We start from the raw sequence: 18,152 nt of genomic DNA on the forward strand, positions 1-18,152 counted from the left end.
CATCTTCTTTTTATTTGTGGAAAGTTGGAGCAAAACAGCATATTGTTGCTTATTTGCTCGTTACCTTGCCAACCTGAGACAGCAGCCAACTTGTAGCTCCTTTTGTCCAGCCAGGCTTCTCTTTACCTGACCCTGAATCCTAGGCCAGGAGCACGTTTGTCTCCTGTTTCTGGTTGAATTCTGTTCGTCCAAAAGATATGTTGGAGTCCTAATCTTCAGTACCTCAGTATGTGGCCTTACTTGGAGATAGGGTCTTTACAGAGGTAATCAAACTAAAGTGAGGCCATTAGGGTGGGTGATAATCCAATACAACTGGTGTTTTTATAAAAAAGGAGGGTTTGGACACACAGACAGACATGTACGCTGCAGGGACAACACCTGTAGGTAGGAACATGAAAGAAGAGATTAGAGTGGTTCAGCAGAAGCCAATGGACATCAAAGATTGCCAGCAAACCACAGAAGCTAAGATCTGAGAAGCAGAGAACACATTCTTTCTCAGCCCTCAGAAGGGGCCAACCTGCTGGCACGTTGATCTCTGACTTCTAGCCTCTAGAACTAAGACAATAAGTTTCTTTTCTAAGCCACCCAGTTTTTAGTACTTTGTTATGGTACTTTGTTATGGCGGCTCTAGCAAACTAATCCATCTCCTAATCACTGAAATTAGAAACTTGAAAGTGGTGAGAGATTTACAAGGTTTCCAGTTTGTCCTTGGGGTTTCTAACCCAAGCATGCAGATTCCTTTGTCCTTACTTCCTTCATTTCACATCTGACTTTACTGCCCAACTGTTTTATCTGCTGATCTCATGTATGGGGTATAGAGGCAACCGATTCACAGAAAGTCTCCCATAATTTTTTGAGGTCAGTTCATATAATAAAAATTTCTCTCTTTTCCTGCATGTGTGCACACATGCACATGTACACACACACACACACACACACACACACACTTGTGGTTCTGTTTCTTTGATCAAGGCTTGATTAACATAGAATTCTTCATATACTTATCATAGCAGTACTTAGTCAGGTATATATTTTGGGAAGATTTTCTCCTCAGTCTGTGATTGTGTTTTCATTTTCATAATGGTGTTTCCGAATAACAACATTTCTTAATTCTGATGAAGTGGAATTTATTAATGTTTTAAATTTATAGTTAGTGATTTTTGGGGGCTCTGGTCTAAGAAATCTTTCTTTACTCCAAAGTCATGAAGTACTCTCCCACTTTTTTTGAGCATGGTGTGAGGTAGTGGTCAGAATTCTTTATTTTTTTCCCCCTTGTAGAGATTCAGTTGTTCCAGTACCATTTATTAAAATGACCTTTCTTTCTTCACTGAGTTCCCTTAGTATCTTTGTTGAAAATCAGTTGACCATTTTCAGGTGGGCTTATGGCTGGACTCAATTTCATTCCATTGATTTACTTGTCTATTCTTAGACCAAGATCACATTGTAAGGACTACTATAGCTTTATAGTAAACCTTGAAATCAGGATGTGTAAATCTCCCATCTTTGTTCTTTTTCAAAACTGCTTTGACTATTCTAGATTCTTTTAATTTACATATAAATTTAAAATGAGCTTGTCAGTTTCTTTAAAAAAGTCTTCCTGGGACTTTGATTGGGATTGAATTGGATATGTAGCTGAATTTAGGAAAGTATTGATATCTTAATAATGTTGAGTTTTCCAATTAATGAACATGGCATATATCTCCATTTATTTAGGCCTTCCTTAAATTCTCTCAGGAAATACTTAGTTTTCAATGTAGAGGTTTCATCCATTTTTCATTAAATTTATTCTTAAGGATTTTAAAACTATTATCAATAGTATTTTTAAATGTTTTCTAATTGCTTATTGCTAGTATATATAAATACAATTTACTTTTGTATACTGACCTTGAATCCAGCAATCTTGCTAAATTCACTTGTTAGATCTAATTTAAAAAAATAGGTTCTGGGATAAAATCCAAAACACTGACAACACTAAATACTGGCAAGGATGTGGAGCAACAGATAATCTCATTCGTTGCTGGTGGAAAGACAAAATGGTACAGCCTCTTTAGAAGATAGTTTGACGTTTCTTTACAAAGCTAAATGTAGGCTTACCATATGATCCAGAAACCATGCTTCTAGGTATTTACTCCCAAACCTGCACATGAATGTTTTTAGCAGCTTTGTTCAGAATCACCAAAAACTGAATGCAACCAAGATGCATTCCAATAGATTATTGGGTGGACAAACTTTGACATATCCTACAATAGAATATTATTTAGCAGTACAGGAAAGGAGCTATCAAGCTGTGAAAAGACATGGATAAATGCATATTGCTAAGTAAAAGAAGTCAATCCAAATAGGCTATATGTTCTGTGATTACAGCTATGTGCATTCTGGAAAAAGCAAAACTATGGAGACAGTAAAAAGATTAGTGGTTGCCAGGGGTTCGTGGGAGGGAACGCTGAATAAGTAGAGCACATTTTCAGGGTGACAAAATTATTATTTTTTAAACTATTTTTTAAAAGATTTTATTTATTTGAGAGAGAAAGAGAACAAGTGCGGGGTAGGGCAGAAGGAGAGGGAGAAGCAGGCTCTCCACTGAGCAGGGAGCCCAACGTGGGGCTTGATCCCAGGACTCTGGGATCATGACCTGAGCCGAAGACAGGTGCTTAACCGACTGAGCCATCCAGGTGCCCCCAGTGGTAAAATTATTTTAAATTATATTGCATTGGTGGATACACAACAGTATGTATTTGTCAAACACAAAGGGTGAACCCTAATGTAAACTATGGACTTTAGTTAATAACAGTGTATCAATATCAGTTCAAAAATTATAACAAACGGGCCACAAAATGCAAGAAGTTAATAATAGGGGAAACTATAGGTGAAAGTGTAAGGGGGCAGATGGGAATTTTTTATACTTTCTGTTCAATTTTTCTATAAACCTAAAACTGCTCTGAAAAATAAAGTCTATTAAAAATAGATTTCTATTAAAAAAAAAATGAATAAATGGAGCTGCCATATAGAAGTTTAAAATCTGGTCAGGGAACTCTCCTCTTGCCCTTCTCCCAAGATTTACCTAACAACTGCTGTACCGGTTTCACAGAGCTCTTGTGCAGGCAAAGGACCTTCTCCACTTACTGGTCATGAACTTGGCAAGCCCACAGACATCTCCAAACTTCAGTTTTCTTGCCAGCACAATAGGAATAATCGCAGCATCTAGGTCATAGGGTTGCTGTGCCACTTGAATGCTGGCATGCAAATAATATAATGAGTGTCAGGGATGCCTGGGCCGCTGATTCGGTTAAAGCCTTTGCCTTCAGCTCAGGTCATGATCTTAGGGTCCTGGGATCGAGCCCTGCATTGGGCACCCTGCTCAGCAGGGAGTCTGCTTCTCCCTCACCCTTTGCCCCTTCCTCTGCTTGAGCTCACGTGATTGCACGTGCGTGTGCGCTCTCTCAGATAAATAAATAGGTAAAGAAATAAAATCTTAAAAAATAGATTTCTTAGGATTTTGAAATCTCTGTGCAATCATATCTTTGAATAAGCAGTTTTACATTTTCCTTTTCAATTTGTGTCTCTGTCTTTCTCTTACACATTCTGTCTTTTTAAACTGTTTCCCATATACTATGAAATAGAAGTTGTAAAAGCATATACTTTTTTCCCGATCTTAGGAGAGAATTGTTCAACATTTTCTCTTTTACTATGGTAATGGGAATTACATTGATTAGGTATTCCCATGGCATAAACATCATTTAGTCATGTTTTATTATCCTTTCTATATATTGCTGGATTTAATTTGCTGTTACTTTGTTGAGGATTTCTATGTCTATGTTCTTACGTGTTTTTTCTTTTCTTTTCTTTCTCTCTCTCTTTTTTTTTTTTAGTTTTTTACTTAAATTCCAGTTAGTTAACATACAGTATAATATTAGTTTCGGGTGTACAATTTAGTGATTCAGCACTTGCATAGGATACCCATTGCTCATCACAACAAGTGCTCTTCTTAATCCCCATCTCCTGTTGGACCCCATCCCACCCACTGTCCCTCTGGTAACCATCAGTTTGTTCTCTGTAGTTAAGAGTCTGTTTCTTGGTATGCTTCTCTCCTTTTTTCCTTATGATTGTTGGTTTTGTTTCTTAAATCCTGCATATGTGTGAAATCATATGGTATTTGTCTTTCTCTGACTGACTTATTTCGCTTAGCATAATACCATGTATCTCCATCAAAATCATTGCAAATGGCAAGATTTCATTCTTTTTTATGGCTGAGTAATATTCCATTGTATGTATATACCACATCTTCTTTATCCATTCATCAATTGATGGACATTTGGGCTCTTTCCATAATTTGGATATTGTTGATAATACTGCTATAAATGTCAGGGTGCATATATCCATTTGAATTAGTATTTTTGTATTCTTTGGGTAAATACCTAGTGGTACAATTGCTGGATCATAGGGTAGTTCTACTTTTAACTTTTTGAGGAAACTCCATACTGTTTTCCAGAGTGGCTGAACCAGTTTGCATTCCCACCAACAGTGTAAGAGGGTTCCCCTTTTTCCATGTCCTCGCCAACACCTGTTGTTTCTTGTGTTGTTAATTTTATTCTGCCCCCTTTTTAATTGGATTATTTGTTTTTTGGGTGTTGAGTTTTATAAGTTCTTTATGTATTTTGGATACTAACTCTTTATCATATGTGTCGTTTGCAGTTATCTTCTTCCATTCCATATGTTGTGTTTTAGTTTTATTGTTTCCTGTTCTCAAGCATTTTAATCTGTAAGCCCCTCCCCCCCCAATGTAATGTTCTTGTCCAGTTTTGGATTTAGGATTATTCTAATCTCATAAAAGAAGTTGGGAAGTATTTCCTCTGTCTAGGTTATTTGAAAAAAATTGTATAATATTGGTTTTATTTCTTCTTAATGTTTGATAGAATTTACCAATGAAGCAATTTGGGACTGAAGTTTTCTTTATGGGAAATAATTACAAATTTGAATAGCTTATGTGGTTATTTGGATTTTGTTTTTTTTTTTTTGTGGTAGTTTGGTATGCTGTATTTTTTTAAAAGGATTTTCATCTAGTTTCTTGTAAGTTTTTGTATCTGTTGGCATGAAATTGCTCATAATATTTATTTATTATCCTTTTAATGTCTGTGGCTTTAATTATTAAGTCTCTTCTTTCACTCCTTATAGGTGCAGCTATCATCCTGATGGATGTGGTACAGCTTATGGAAGCTTTGCGCATTGGTAAGTGGCTGTTTTTATATAAGTAGTTATTTTAATATGGACCAAACTTGCTTTAAGTAAATATATCTCAGTCCTTGTCTAAATCAAAAGTGAGATGTTCAATAAAAGTGAGAGTTGCATCTTTGGCAAATATTAGGGAACTAACCTGGATTCAATAAGTATGGAGGCCATGCAGTGCAGACCTTAGCAAGGCTATAGCTACAGGTGGCAGGGGGTGGAGGGTGTTTCATTAAATTCTGACCACAGTAACAGTAATAGAGTCCCAGACCTATGATGTACAGCTGTTGCAGCTCAATCTTGAATTACACAGGCTCTGGCTTTTGCAGTATATTTGGGCCAAGTGGGACCCCAGAGGCTTAGGGACAATGTGCAGCTGATGCAGTGGGGAAGAGAGTTTCTCCCCTTTTAATATATAAGATTTTCAGGTATTAAGACCTAGGAAAATTATTTGATGCTTCTTCTATAAAAGTTTACCTGCCAGGACTTAAAACTATAAGTTTTGTGAGTGGCTCAGAGCATTGATATGTGTGTTTCCAGCAGCCTGCGGTAGGCAGAGAAGACAAGTGACTTCAGGTGTATTCTCTTTGTGTTGTTTTCAAGTGCATTCTGGTCCAAGGGAGGATCATGTAGACAGACTGACTGCTCGTGTTGTGTGTGCCTTGTCCACAGGCTTGTCAGGGATATTCCTCTCATCACGTGGCCTCAGTTGGCTCTGGGTTTGATTATGTAAGCACTGTCCCGTGACTTTGGAATTTCACAAAAATGGTGGCTTCATCCCTAAGTGTAGCATTTAATTATAAACAAATAAGCAACATCAAGGTTTCTGGTTCTTATGAAGATGATGAATGAGCCAGGGTGGTTAGCTTGCTCCCCCTAAATCAACCTTGGAGAAACTGCAGAACCAAGAGATAAAAATGGATTCGAGGAACTAACAACAACAGTCCATGAAGAAATCCTTGGGAGACTGAAGTCTGTGTTCATCCACTTTGTATATAAAAGATAGTTGGCTGCAGCCCAGGGTGGAGGGTGGCAGTAAGAGGGTTTGTTGGAGGAGCACAATGGATAAGACAAACAACAGAAATCTGTGGAGGGTGATTATGCAGCCTAAACAGATGTGGGTAGATAGGCCTAAGCAGTTTTGTAGCGAGACAGAGGCTAGTGCAGAAGGGTCATAGGGGAAATGGAAATGAAGAGGTTTTGAATGTGCAAGAAAGTGACCTCAGATAAGACCCAGTGACTAGGGCTAACATGACTGTAAATTCTTAAATTTTGCAAAAACACAGTAATAACATGAATGCTGGATCTTTGAGAAATAGGAGAATTTTCTCTCCAGATAGAGTAAACATAGTGTCATTATTAGTATGAGAATTAAATGAAAAGATGCAACTAAAGTGCTTAGCCCAGAGCTAGGACAATAAATACTCAATAGTGCTCAATAAATGGTTACTATTTAAAATTATTTTAAAGATAAATTTAAGGTGTAAGATATTCCTTGAGTGGCCAGTTGAAGTCATTTGATTAAAACCTCTGTCTTGCCCCTCTTTTTCTTCAGTATGACTATCAAAAGAAAAGGTCTTATAAGGCAAGAAGAAATATATATCTATGAAAAGCATGTATTCTTATATAGAAATCTGTGAACCTATACCTAGAAGTACCCAAGAAATCCTTTTGAGGAGTGGATGTAAATGATATTGGAGAGTATTAGAGACTGCTCGGGCAAATGAATATGTGTGATGTATTCTTGAAATAGATCACAGAAATTGCACAGAGACAAGAGATAAAGAAGGCAGGGCTTTCCCTTATCTAGAAATCTATTAGTTGGCTTATTCAATTAAAATCAGATACTATTTCAGACTATTCATTTTTAATAGGTATAAGAGTGATAAAGTGAATTCCTTTGCTCGTCCTAGTTCTGGCTGGGAAGGAGCTATTAGTTGATGACATGGAAGTGATTGAAACTTGGAATAAAGCAACTATTTGTTATGCCAATTCAAAAAAACCTACAGTAAATTAGTGTGTGATAAAACAAATACCCATATACTTATCACCGGGATTTAATAATTACTGACATTTTGCCTAGGAATCAGTTCTTTCTCTGGTTTTCTAATACTGTCAAATGCCAATATGAAAAATACTACGTTAGTTATAACAGTTTGATAAGTCAAAAATCATGGAATAGAGCCATTTATTAGGATAGTACTGCCTCCTGATTTTATATTATGCGTCATGTTCATTTTTGCAATTCTGCTGCGTCTTGTGGGTGCAGTCCCTTTAAGTTTTTCATGAGCAGTCGTCATATCTGTGATTTCCCCCTTTGAAACAAGTGGGTGGCCATTTACTCAGTGGAATGTGTTATTTCTTAATAAAAAGAAGAGATCATCAGTGAAATACTTTGGATATGAGGATACTGTACAGAGAAAAGGGAAGAAATCAATAATCTGATTTTTACTGATATGGAAAGTAATGATCAGGAATACCTATATATATCCAATACAAAGGTAGAGTGACTTCTATTTCAAAATAAATCTTGAATTTGTAAATAAAATAGTACTTCACCTTTATATAATGTTACTAATGCTATTCCTTTCAAGAGCTCAAATTTTTTTCAAATTTATTTCTCCATTTATTTTCATTACAAATCTGATGTAGATAAGAAGGGGTAGATATAATTTAATGGCTAACATTCTAAAGAGAAAATACATCTTTTGGAAATTTTATTTGAAAGTTGAGAAAATATGTTTTATTTTCCCTTGCCAGAAATTGTGAAGACTATAAAACATATCAAAACATATATAGTATATAAGTATCCCTTTTTGCTTGAAAATTTATATTATTGATGCTTATAACCCAGAGACTAGAAAAATGAAACACATAAAAATACTATATGCTTTTTTTTATGACTATAGATGGGTGTCATTTGTCACTATACTTCTGAAAGCTATGAATTTGTCTATAGCAAATCCTGAAAGAATGAAATCAGCTTAAGTATATGCCTTGGTAAAAGTAGTATAGAGAGAAGAATTTTAGCAGGCTTGATGAGGTCCTGTTAGATACAAGTAAGAAAGATCATTAACACTGCTTAAGAAAATACTCTAATAATTTTCTGATAATTCAAACCCTGTGCATGGAATGCTCATTGAAATGTTTGAAATCATATTTTTCATTGAAGAATATATACTCAAGTATTATTAGGTCTACTCTATGCTTATAGAGATTAAAGATAATTTTACTTACCTACTTATATTTCTAGTATTTTTTTGTCGATTTTTTATGTGTTTGTCAATAAAGATTCGTTAGTCTTGGTGAAGCAAATTATGGGGATAATTTTGTCTTAGGAGAATTAGTCTGGATGTTCTCTGTTGATAGGGGACAAGACTTGGGGAAGAGTGGCAGAAGAGACTGGTTATTCTTGATTCCTGCCACCCCTTCTCTCTCAGGGATTTTTCCTTCACTCTCCAGCAGGAGAACATTGGGACTTTTAGAGGGGTGCATGGCCATCCATTTCCCAGTTTTCCTTTCATTTAACTGTGGCTATGTGATATGTTCTAGCCTAGGGTTTGTGAGGGAAAATGATATGTCATACTTCCAAAGACATGACCTTAAAGGAAGGGGCTATACTGTTTGTCCCCCCTACTTCTATCCTGCTGCTATGTGAGAGAGAAATGATCTATCTTTTCAAAGGTACATTAACTCAGGTTTCTATTTCATGCAGCTAAACCTATATCCTAATTAACTTAAAATTTATTATGTGCATATGGAGTACTGCATATAACAAAAACTTAAATAGGTGAATTTGTTTCATGGTTTCAAGGATATAGAGACATTGCACCGCGTAAAAAAGATGGCTTTTTTTTTTTTTAATGGTGTAGCAAAATAGTGGCAAGTATACCTCTGATATCTGGAGTAGCAGCTTATGGGCCAAGTGAGCCAATAACTCTCTAGGGGGAAATGGCGGGAAAAATTCAATGTCTGTTGACCGTTCCTTACCTCTTTCAGAAGGCGCTACAACAGAGAGGAGAACTCAGGTTAGAACTAGCTAGTTTGCCAGCAGAAATGCAAAGGAACATAACTCTGCTGAGAGACTTTGTGCCTGAGGCGATCTCAGATGACTGGGGGTTTTGTAATTTGGGGCTTTGCCCAGCTGAAAAAGTCAACTGATTCTGTAATTCAAATTCAAGCAATTATAAAACTGTCAGTTTAAGCAAAAGATAAAGAATAGGGCTCAAACCTTTTCAAGCATCACTGTCAGACTATGGGAACCTTTCTAGCCGAGGAGATGAGCTGAAGGGCATTGCCTTGCCCCTTAAGTCTCAATCGGCTTCCAATGGCTGCTGGTTGTGCCAGAGAGTGTTGTAGGCATAGCACAGAGATAGTAAATAAAATGTCAGTCCTCAAGCCTTGCAACCATCTGTGGTTGCGTTTGGCTGTGTTTATCCCTGGAAAACTAAAAAAACTAGAAGCCTAGTGAGTTTTTGAGGGAATGTTACTGCCAAATACTCCAAATGCCCGGGCTGCAGAAGCTTGTGATTTTTTTGACCTCTAAAGCAACATCGAAATCTGCAAACTTACACTGGTTAGAAATAGATTGTGAAAGCTGTGCTCACTTCAGATGTATCTAAGGAGGATAATGGACAGGAAAGAAACCCCTAGAGAGCAAAACCAGAGGCCTGTGAGAAAAATGGACAAGTAGACAGCAGAACTGATGGCTTCTAGGTTGGCTAACTGAGAACCTTATAAGCTCTTGGAATTTTTACAGTGTAGGAACATTATTTTTTCAAATTTAAGATTAATTTTTAATTTAAGTATACATATCACATAAAAGTTTTATGTCATAAAAATATGCCCCATATTCAATAATTTTAAAGATACACAGTTACTTATATACACTTTTAATCTGGTTTATCTATTATCATGAACCCTTTTGGTCCTTGAACTTGCCTTTGTTTCCTGTCCTAAGGCTTGGTGCAGATATAGCTACCCTACTGGGGAGAGGCAAGAAGTCAAGGATACTAGAGCAATCAGTCCCAGTTATCAATGAGTCTGAGAGGCATTCAGCACCATGACTGTTATTCAAATGTAAATAAGCAAATAATCTATATGAGTGACCTTCATGAGGTTTTTGTACATAAAATGTATTTTATATCACTAAAGATATTTGATAATTAGATAGCTTTTATTGTGGTTATGCTGTATCTCCCCTATGATTTGGTATATTGGATAAGAAACTACCCCACCTCCTTTTATTTTTTTTGGAGGGGGTAGCAAATGGCTAGACCATATCTGGACTTGCAACAAAGGAATGCATATCATTGAAAACAATTGGATTTTGAGCTGATGCAATAACTGGATACAGCCTTGAGGTGGTAGTCCTTTGAGGTCTGGGTCAGAATATTGTATATATTGGAGGAAGAGTGCCACTCAAGTGTTTTTAAGAGAGCTTCTGCAGCAAGGAGTGCAGTCAGCTGTGGTGCCTTTGAGATCTGTGAAAGCGTTCAAGCCGAGTATACACTCTCCCTGACTCTGGGCAACTATAACCAGTGATTGAGCATGGTGGAGTTTCTAAGTGCCGGCCATTGCTGCCCAACATGAGACTCATGCAGAAGGCAACTTTTGCTTTTTAGCTCCCTGTTGGGCTGGTTGAGTGTTTTATTATTTTTTTTTTTAATTTTTTATTTTTTTTGAGTGGTACCAGAGTCTGGATTCTTTTTACTCAAACCTCCTTTCTTCCTTTCCTTTTATAGGTATCAGGCCTCTATTGAATACTGGAAGCTTTTCTGCTTATTCCCACTCCCTCTTGTCTTTATCTTTCATGGGCATCCCCTCCTAGTACATCTCTTGCACTTCTGTGACTTGACCACTGCTTCCTGAAGGTTCAGAATGGACACAGGCATACGTGCAAATGCTTCATTGTAGAGCCAAGTGATATGCTAGTATCACAGTTCTTTGTCTGTGGAATTTGAGTTACTACCCCTGTGCCACTCAATGGAAAATGTTTCTGTTCAAATAGATTCTCCTTTCTACACTTTACCAAATGTCTTTGTTTTATCCTCAAGTTTTTCCAAACTCCCAACCATATTATCTATTTTATTTATTCTCATTTTTCCCTGAATCATTCCACTCCTACCCTGGCTCCAGTCTTTACTAGGTTTCTCTAAAATAGCTATGTGGTGTCAGCCTGGAATTTCCCTTCACTACTCTGTTGGGGTGGGAATCATTATCTGGGGAGGGGGAGCCCTAGACCTTCTTTCTTCTTTGTTTTGATGGAGTACTTTTCTATTCCCTTAAAATACATTTTTATTCCTAGGAAAGTTTCACTTAAGGTAAAATTCTGAGTTCCTGCATGTTCAAAAATGTTTTTATTATGAATTATGAGTGATTATTATGTTGGCTATTGAAGTCTGGGATAAAAAAATCATTTTGTCTGGGAATTTTGAAGGCCTTGTACCAGAACACATCCTATGTTCTTTAAAAGGTTTTATTTATTTATTTGAGAGAGAGCAAGTGCAAGTGTGGGGAGGGGCAGAGGGAGAGGGAGAGAGACAAGCTCAAGCAGACTCCCCTCTGAGCCCGATGCAGGGCTCCATCTCATGATCTGGAGAACACGACCTGAGCCAAAACCCAGAGTGGGACGCTTAACTGATGGAGCCACCCAGGTGCCCCTCTACCCGTCCTATGTTCTGATGATTCTCTGTGATTCCCATTCCCTTGCAGATAAGCTCTCTTTTCTCCTTGGTAGCTTTTTTTTTTTTTTTTTTTTTTTTTAATCCTCAGAGGTAGGACATTTTACTAGGACATTTCTAAGTCCTGGGCACAGAATGAGTCCTTTCAGTCTGAAGACCAGATCCATCTTTAAAGAAATTATCTATTAGCACTTCTGCGATAATTTCCCCTCTTCTTTCTTTTTTATATGTCCTTCTGAAATTCTTACTGGGATGTCTTGGAATAATCCTTTGCATCTCTTATCTTTTCTCTCATGTTTCAGTTTCCTTGTATTGTAATCTGGGAGATTTCTTTAGATTTATTGTCTAACTTTTCTATTGAATTTTATTTGACAATCAAATTTTAATTTCCAAAAGTTGTTGCTGTTGTTATCTGGTACTGTCTTGTACATACTGTCTTGTGGTTATTTTATCAATACAGTATCTTTTTAAGAAGTTAATTATTTGGGGTGCCTGAGTGGCTCAGTTGGTTAAGCATCCAACTCTTGGTTTCAGCTCAGGTCATGGTCTTGGGGGTGGTGAGATTGAGCCCCACATCGGGCTCTGTGCTCAGCATGAGTTGGCTTGGGATTCTCTCTCTCTCTTCCTCTGCCCCTCTCCCATTCATGCTCGCTCTCTCTCTCTCTCTCTCTCAAATAAATAAATAAAACCTTAAAAAATAAGTTAATCATTTGAGGGGAAATATACATTCAAAATAGTATTTTTGTGATTTATATATTATAAATATATAACAGAATGAATACCCATGTACCTCTCACCCCAGTAAGAAAGGAAGCAGCAGCACCACAGAGGCTCCTGTGTTCTCTTTGTCATATTTCCCCTCGCCATCCAGAGATCGCTCCTACACTGCAGGTTGTATTAATCATTCCTTTGGTTTTAAAAATAGTTCTATCATCTAAGTATGTATTCCTAAACACCAGTTATTTAGTTTTGCCTATTTTTGAACTTTATAGATGGATTCATACTGCATGCCTCTTTGTGCATTTTCGTTTGATTTTTGAAATTGCTTATTCCCTGATAGCTTCCACTCTGTTCTTTGCCGTTGGCAGCTTGTATCTTTAAAAAAAAAAAAGCATTATCATTTTAATTACTTGAGAGAGAGAGAGACAGAGAGAAAATGAGTGGGGACAAGCAGACTCCCCCTGAACCAGGAGACTGACATTAGGTTCAATCCCAGAAGCCTGAGATCATGACTTGAGCTGAAGTCAGATGCTTAGTCAACTGAGCCACCCATGTCCATAAATGTGTGTTCTTAGCCTCTCGTATTAAACTAGAAGCCTAGATGAGATACTGTTTGAAGTCTGTGAATCATGCTATTTTATTAATTCATACTTGGTCTTATTAGTCTATATATATGTATATATAATATATATTATACTATATGTATATATATGAAATATGAAAGTAACAATTTAAAAATATTTTGTAATTCAAAATCTGAACTAAGTTTTTTGAGGAACTGGTGGGATGTGATGGGCTTTGGGATCAGCCAAATATGGGTTAAAATCCCTACTCCACCACCTTTTATTTTTTATTTTAATTTTTAAAGTTTTTATTTATTTATTTTTTTAGTAATCGCTACACCCAATATGGGGCTTGAACTCATGACCTCAAGATCAAGAGTCGCACGCTCTTTTGACTGAGCTGATAGGCACCCCTCCACCATCTTTTATTTTATTTTTATTTTTTAATAATATTTTTTATTATATTATGTTAGTCACCATACAGTACATCCCTAGTTTTTGATGTAAAGTTCCATGATTAATTACTTGTGTACAACACCCAGTGCACCACGCAATACGTGATCTCCTTAACAACACCTTTTAGATAAGAGATATTGGGTACATCACTTAGCACCTAAATTCACCAATATGGCCCCTCTGTAAATGGGGTTAAAAATACCCACCCCAAAATATTATTTGATGATTAAATAAGGTAGAATATATGAAGGATTTAACTTAGTGCTCAGCACCATAGTAAATACTTAATAAATATAGTTTCTGTTCCTCCCTCTTCTTAAAGAAAAATGAAACTTTTTCTGTCCTAATAAATCTTATAAGTAGGTCTAGTTTTATGACCTGTGCAGTCACACAGGGCCCTATACTCAGAAGGGCCCAGTGCTTGGTTTAATGCTCTATTGTCACTGTCTTGAAATTGTTAATAATTTTATCTTTGAGATTGTGTTATGTAAGTGAAGTCCAGTGGGACAATAGAGCGTGCATTGCACAGAGGTGGTACATTTAACATGTGTGTCCACCTTACCTTGCCACTCCATTGACGTAATGGAACTAACATGCTCCACGAACACAGAATTACAGTGAATGAACGATGTGTGGGAGTTCAGTGACACTCAGACAAGTACAAGGTTAAGTTTTATGCCTCTGACCAAGTAGGGGTGCTGGCAGCCCTGAGACACCACACTTTTTTGGAAGCAGCATCTGCTTTGAATGTGGAAGAAAGGCAGTGGCATTCTGAGAAACACAAATGACCATGGAACACTGTGTTGGCTCTCTATTAGCCAATTATGCCAGAAATGATAGTAAAGAAAAGGAAAGGTAGGGTAACCCATAGTTCCTTTTCCTTTTAGGCCTTCCTTACTTAATACTAAGCCGAAGGTAGAAAGTTTTGGTAGAATGTACTGGTACCAAAAAATGAAATAAGAACAGTTAAGTTAGTTTTATGTAATATTTCCACTCTTCTGCTAAGAATGAACTATATCAATTGTGTAATTTCAATGATTCTGCATATCATTACATGGTCTTGTATTTAAAAACTGTTATTGCATAAGGTAAATGTAAATGGTAGGAGTCGGACTAATAATTTAAAATTTTAATTTTTTAAAAACTTAGAATGGCATTAAGTAGGAAATAAGAAACACCATAACAAGTTAAGAGAGAGACCATGGAAAAAAGGGAAAAACTGTACATTTTAATAACTTCAGTAGTCCCCCTCCTCAGTATTTTGAACAAGAGACTCCATGCTTTTGTTTTACACTAGGCCTCACAAAATATGTAGCTAGCTCTGCTCATAAGAACTTTTACTGTATTTCAAAGCCTGTACTTTATCAACACAATCTGGAAAATGATAGCCAATAAGTTGTATTTCCAATTTTCTTTAATGAAAGATGCAGGCAATATCATAGGACACAATCTAGTATTGCTTTTAGGTGATTGTTTTTGCTGAATTGGTGAGTTCAGGCCAAATAACCTTGCTTAAAAAGGTAAAGTGGAAAAGGAAGAGATAGTAAATCTTTATATTTCGTGGTTTTAGGAGAAGAAATTAAAGAACAAGAGTGTGTAGACAAGGTGCCAAATATGAATGCCTTTTAGGGTTATTTTACTCTTTTATGAAAGGTTTGTGTGCGAGTGTCAGTAGAAGATTCTAGAATTCAGCATCACCCAAGGCTCCTACCAGTCCTGCTAGGCTGATAGATATTTAGTGTCTGGAGACTGACCAGAGAAACAGAATAGAATTGAATGTTTTTTTTTTTTAATCCGTGAGAAAAAATTCACATAAAATTCATCATCTAATTAAAGACAAAGGACCAAAGAATAATTGATGGCACTAGTGAGTCAAATCCGTATTTGTAATTTTAAAAATAGGGGGCACCTGGGTGGCTCAGTCGTTAAACGTCTGCCTTCGGCTCAGGGCGTGATCCCGGCGTTATGGGATCGAGCCCCACATCGGGCTCCTCCGATGGGAGCCTGCTTCTTCCTCTCCCACTCCCCCTGCTTGTGTTCCCTCTCTCGCTGGCTGTCTCTCTCTCTGTCAAATAAATAAATAAAAATAGAACTTGTTATAATTTAGAATAAGTTTTACAGAAAATATGCTGTAAAAGGGGATAGCAACGAAGATGAAAGCCATTGACAAGAGAAAAGGAAGAAAGATTAAGGATCCTATAAGCAAGACTGAAGGGAAGTTTTGTGGAAGAGTTTCAGGGAAGTTTTTCTTGCGTTACTTACTTCTCAAGAGAGTATAAGGTTGATGGATGGTTTCAGAACTTCAGCCATAATGCTCAATTGTGTGTTACTTGTTTCACTTTAGAAAGGCATACAAATGTCACAGCAATCTCTGTGGCTTGACTGCCTTGAAATAAGTAGCTACCTGTAGGTGGCAGTGCTCGCATATTTGCTCAGACCAGAGTTGTTGAAAGAAAGTTAATTATTGAGAATTCAGGATCTAAAGAAAAGAAAACCAGTTTTGTTTAAAATGCATACCTGCACAAGCACACAGAAGCACTTCTTTATTCAGACATCAGTGCTTTGAATATGTAAGGTTGACATATGGATAAATTCAGAGCCTACAGGAAAAGTTAAGACAAAGTCTAACACATAAAAAAGCAAGCAAGAAGGGAAAATATTGCCTTTTTTAGATACCACCACTTCCCTTTTGTTTTTTCTTCTTATTGACAATTGTCATATATTATAATAGAATATTATTTTCTTAATCTTAATCTTCACTCAGAGTCTGGAGTTCTTGGAGGGATCTTTGTTCTATGAGAGACTGAAGGCATTTTCTTGCTGGTCGGACTGCTTTAATATGAATGTATATGACATGTGATCAGTAAGCAAGAAACAAGGTGCTCAAGGTTAAAGGCTTCAGGCTTTTTAATTGTTGAATTAATACTTTATCTTCCTAGGTCCCTTTAAAAAACCTTTTAAATTATGGAAGTAAACTCCTTCTCTTAGCTTGTTTTCCACAGGTAAAAACTGAAATTTCAAAAGAAGGAATGAACAAGGTGTGTACATCTTGAATTGGTAGTTGTATAAAATAAAAGATAATTTATTATGAATAGATTTTGATTGCTGATGATCATTACTTTTTTCCCCCAAATGCTTGTGGGCAGTCTCTTTTATTATTTCATAATAGTAGTAATAATAATAACAAACACAATTTATGGTACTTACTATGTGCCAGGAACTACTGGACTTTATATGTATGTATCCATATAATACTTATGATTAACCCTATAAAGTACTTACAATTATTCTCCTTTTACACACAAAGAAAATGAACCACAGAGGTGTTAAAAAATATGCTAAGGCACACATCTAATAAGTGCTTAATGCAGAATCGAACTCAAGTTATCTGGTACCACTACACTGTGCTGCTTTCTGAACTTTTATCTGTGATTTTATAATTTGGAATCAATTTCTTAAATGCAATGAAGTGATGTTGTCATATGATGATACTGTATTTGGATTTAAGTCTTTGTATTTTGATTATAATGCACATTTTGAAAATTAGGAATAAGAGGGGCATCTGGGTGGCTCAGTTAAGTTTCTGCCTTCAGCTCAGGTGATGACTTGGGTCCTGGGATCGAGCCCTGCATTGGGCTCCTTGCTCAGTGGGGAGTCTGTTTCTCCCTCTCCCTCTGCCCCTCCCCCCTGCTTGTGCTCACTCTCTTTCTCTCTTTCAAATAAATAAATGAAATCTTAAAAAAAAAAGAAAATTAGGAATGAGAGTAAAAATATTTTGTTTAAAAATTTGTGAAGATATGGAAAATTTATTATGTACTATCTGGGTTTTGAGAGAAATTTTAGGTCTCCTTATTGGTTGTTATACTGGAAATGGAAATGATAGCTTTTTCTGTAGTGGCTGAGTTTGACTGCATTCAAGTGCCAGGCAGGAAGATCTGCCTCTTGCTTCTCTATATATAGAATAGGGGTTTACATAATTTTATGTGATTGATACCAGTCAGCAAAGGAGAGTCTGAAGATAGCACTTGCAGACATGTTAGAGCCTAACAATACTTTTTAAAAAAAGATTTATTAATTTATTAGAGAGAGAGAGTAAGAGCTGGAGCGGGGGCAGAAAGAGAGGGAAAGAATCTCAAGCAGACTCCCTGAAGAATGTGGAGCCTGATGTGGGGCTTGATTTCATGACCCCGAGATCATGACCTCAGCTGAAATCAAGAGTTGGGTGCTTAACTGACTGAGCCACCCAGGCACCCCAAACCTGACAATACTTTTGAGAGAAGGTTGCCTATTATAAACCTGCCAAAAATACAAACTAATACAGGAATCAAGAATGGAAAAGATGTAGAACTTCAATAAGTATTTGTTGATTTGATGTTATTTAGTTCCAAATTATTTAAAGATTATTGTTCTTGTGGCACTTTGCTTATCTCTTCGTATGTTCTTCTTATTATTAGCCAGTGTCCTCTGCTTTCTTCATGCATTTGTGAAAACCATATTTTTGTATATT

At 36.7% G+C, this 18,152-nt stretch overlaps 1 long non-coding RNA gene across 5 annotated transcripts in view; it reads left to right on the forward strand.

Annotated features, from left to right (window-relative positions):
* LOC123796523 (uncharacterized) overlaps nt 1–18,152 on the forward strand; it is a 580,540-nt gene that overhangs the window by 53,905 nt on the left and 508,483 nt on the right. For all 5 annotated transcript variants that reach the window (XR_015722242.1, XR_015722241.1, XR_015722243.1 and 2 more), the window contains exon 2: nt 5,173–5,226. This is a non-coding gene — a long non-coding RNA (uncharacterized LOC123796523). The remainder of the gene's footprint in view (nt 1–5,172; nt 5,227–18,152) is intronic.

The sequence above is a fragment of the Ursus americanus genome, chromosome 29, assembly GCF_024610735.1.
Source record: "Ursus americanus isolate L20-20 chromosome 29, mUrsAme1.1.p, whole genome shotgun sequence".
NCBI classification, from domain to species: domain Eukaryota; kingdom Metazoa; phylum Chordata; class Mammalia; order Carnivora; family Ursidae; genus Ursus; species Ursus americanus.